Raw genomic sequence first — 4,152 nt, 5'->3', positions numbered from 1 at the left:
CGCTACTTTTATGGCTTTTTTTTTAGCTACAGGATTTCCGAGTGCTATTGATTTAGACGTGTCCTAACCAAACAATGCTGCTTCTTGGGCCAACACAAGTGGCTTCAAAACAGCAGAACCTCTTTTGAATGAACTTTTTGCTCCTTCCACTTAACTGAGGTGGTCGGGATGGGGAGAATTGGTAGGCAGGAAATCTATGATTGTTTTCCATCTCCTCTCCTTCAACAACTGAAGTAGTCACTCAGTTTTGTTTTCTTGGTTTTGAGGTTAAATGCTTTCACAACTGGCCAGCTGTGGATATCTTTTTGGTTTGGCACACATATATTTACCAGATTTTTTTTTTAAGGACCTGTGAAAGAGCAGGACTGGTGCCTTCTCCCATCTTTGGAGTCCCATGTTATGACTGTGACATGCATTTAAACTACAAGCACAAATAATAGATACACAACTATTCAGATTTCTCCAGGCACTCCTGCAACTACAGCACTATTATTTATGTAGGTCTGTTGACTATTTTCCTTAACATGTGACTACAAAGCAATGTAAATGGCAATGTAGAAATGAGGGATAACCCAGTGCAATGATGCCTAAAAAACAAGAGATGTTCTAATGAAAGTCTACTCAGAAAAAAAAAAAATGATGAGATTAATTGGATTTTTTAAAATGCAGGAAGATAAACTACTATGAAGAAGAAAAGACAGTAATGAATGGCAGTGCAATTGTCAAGATCCAGCAAAACCTTTCAAAAAGTACCTTGATTTCATAGAACAAATGAAACGCTATCATAGTACTTAGCCAAACTAAGCTGATCTTGAAAAAGCCAAATAGGATCACACTTAGGACTTAGATGGGAGCCCATCATGAAATCCCTAGATTCTACACTATATTGGTGATTTGAGAAAGCATCCCATAGAAGGCAATGATGAACCACTTCCTGGTGGTCACCAGGAATGGAACTCAACTCAAAACTTCCCCTTGAAAAAGGATATGGACAATTTCTGCTTGTTGCATGGATGGAAGGTGGGTTACCCTCTGCCAGCTGTAGACTAAGCTAACACCCAGGCCATTCTGACAAGAAAGCCATGCTGTAGCACCATTGCTGAATATAATTCTAGACAAAGCAATTGTTGTAATGACCTTGGAGATCACCTCATTCCCCCAAACCTCAGCTGGATGGTACCTTTCTTGGAATCAGTCACATAGTTTCTAGATAATCTGAGATAAAGAAGGTGGAATGATTGCAGATTGGGTGCTCAGCTGGTGCCAACCTCTTTTGAACTGCTCTGCATTCAAAGCTATTGCCTCCATTATAAACTGACTTAGAAATACAAAGTTTAGGGCTCCAATATTCAACCTATTTTTTGAATTTCTCCCTTTTCCCACCCTGTTTTTTTAATATATGTAACATCTTGCCTGTTGAAAAGTTCTCATGAACTCAACAGCTTACAACACTTTGGTGTTAATTGTCCCTTCCCTAATAACGCTAACCCCCAGGATTTTGATAAGAGTTAGACACTTTAAGCATCAATTGTATTTTCAGCTTAACATAAACAATTGAAGTTCTTTCTGAAGAAGTTGGATTTGCTCTCAATAGAAGCAAAAGAATATTTCTAAATCTGTATCATCACGTAGGAGAAAGCAAATTAGGGAGTGAAGTTTTTCTCTACGGTATTATAAAACTAGAGGTTGTTGGTGCACTACAGGAAAAAAGATTTCAGTTGAAACTAGAAATGTATTTGTAAACAGCTATTTGTCTTTTCCTTTTAAAGAGAATTAGTATGTTCACCATCTCTGTGCAGAAGGGAAAAAATCATGCTGTTAAGAGGCAGCAACCTACCAAAAACATTTAACAACTTGATTACTTTCTAAAGGATGCAAAATTCCAGTTTTAAACTAAGGTATTAGGAACTGCTTATCTGTAATTAATGTTCTTATCTATCAGATAAGGTCAAATATTATCTGATGACATGTTATCAGATCATAATGTTTTAAGAAAAGCAATAGAGTCTTATCCTGTATATTTAAATAACTGCTTGTTCTAGTCAATTCAGCAAGTCCTCATATGAAACAAGTAGATTTATTACTGTAGCTTTTTTTAGATTAACTTGTTATTAGATAGACTGAAGGAGCAGGTGCAGCATCTCTATCTGAAATAGCCATTCAGTGATAACAATCTGGATAGTCTAAGACTCAGTTAATCCACTGCAAGGCAACAGACTGGTTGAGCATTATACTAAGCAATGGCTTAGTATCACAGGCACAGGACCTTCACCACAGTTTCTTCTCCTGGCTCTCGTTTTCTGAGTTGGCTTCACAGAGAAGATGGGAAGCTTCCACTTCCATTTTCAGGTAGCCACAGTTCAAGCCAAAATGGGTGGTTGGCCTTAAAAGGAGGGTTTAAGAAAACAACCTAGGACCATAAAATATGGTTTGAAGTTGGTTTGTTTCATCAGATCCTACTGAAGGCTAATCACAGTTTATGTATGTTTGGAAACAATAAGACAACTGTGTCACTACCTGAATGAAGCCAATGAAAAAATTTTTGAGTGTTTGAATTCTGCAGTTCATCCAATAACACCTTTGACAGAAGCATCCATTGACTTTGCTCAGACCATGTTAAGGTAAAGGTAAAGGTAGTTTCCCTTGACATTAAGTCCAGTCGTGTCCGACTCTAGGGGGCGGTGCTCATCTCCGTTTCAAAGCCGAAGAGCCGGCATTTGTCCGTAGACACTTCTGTGGTCATGTGGCCAGCATGACTAAACGGAACGCTGTTACCTGCCCGCCGAAGCGGTACCTATTCATCTACTCACAATTGCATATTTTCGAACTGCTAGGTTGGCAGGAGCTGGGACTAGCAACGGGAGCTCACCCCACAATTGGAACTGGCAACTCAGTCGTTAAGCAAAGCAGTCGCTAAGTGAAACCACAACTGTGCTTATGACCTTATTTCAGCTTTCCTTTGCTTTACAGAACTGCGAAGGTCATAAATATGAGGATTTATTTTCAAAACAAATGCACAGTTGAAACCAGAAGTTTTCCTTTTAGGTTTGATGGATAAACAGACTGAAAGAAAACATGGGACTTTGCTTCTGTATATGATAACAGCAGCAAGACTCTGTACACACAGAAGTGGAAGGACTTAAAATACCTACAGTGCAAGAATGGATGGTGAAGTTAATGGAATTGGCCGAGATGGCAAAATTGAATACTTTGATTAAAGAAAAGACTTTGTTTAGCTATGTTCCTACGTGAAACCACTTTTGGACTTTTTGCTTGAAACTGAAAGAAATGAAACTTTTTAATTTTGGGATTTGATGATTAGAATTATGATTATAGAAATATTGTGTACTATTGTTAATTTTAGAGTAAGAGGTGAATGTATCTTATATTTGTATCTGTACCAGAGAAACTGGGAAGCTATTTTTTTTCTATTCTTTTCTTCTTCTTTTTTTCTGCACTCTTAATTTTGCTCTATTTCTGATCTTTTCTTCTCAATTCTTTTTTTTTCTGTTTCTTTATATTTTATCTCGTGTTGAAATTTAATAAAGTTTTATCGGGAAAAAAGTAAATGTGAAGATTGGTTATAAAGTTGCTTTTTCATCACCGTCATAACTTTGAATTGTCGCTAAACGAGGATTACCTGTATAGCTTTTGTGTCACCCCAGTTACAAACTGGAGATCATGTTGTTAATGAGTATTTGCAATCAGCATCTCTTTTACAGAGATTATCTGCCTGTTTTTCCTGGAGATATTTTATACAGAGCTCTTCTAGCCTGTTTTTGGTATCTGGGCCTCTTCTGTCTCACCTCTTTAAAATTCCAGAGGAAACCACCTTCATTTTTCAGTGCCTTTTGCACTGTTTGGGAAAAGAATCTCAGGTCTGTGCAGTCTAATAGTAAGGTATTAAAAAAAAACAAACCAAAACCATTTTAAAAATGAAAGCTGTACTTTACAAAGTGTAAATTCCTGACCAAACAAAAAAACCTCAGATGGTAAAAGACCAAGCACAAATTGTACTGTCGTTTCATTGGGAGAATGCTATCTTCAGAGGGAGGGAGGGAGGGAGGGAGGGAAGGGAAATGAAGAAATGTCTCCTTCCTTCTCTTACAAAAGTTTTATTTATAAAATGTTTAAAAAACAAAACAACCCCCC

Source organism: Candoia aspera, chromosome 8 (assembly GCF_035149785.1).
Source record: "Candoia aspera isolate rCanAsp1 chromosome 8, rCanAsp1.hap2, whole genome shotgun sequence".
Taxonomy (NCBI): Eukaryota; Metazoa; Chordata; class Lepidosauria; order Squamata; family Boidae; genus Candoia; species Candoia aspera.
The sequence above is the reverse complement of the archived record's forward strand: the minus strand, read 5'-3'. Positions refer to the sequence as shown.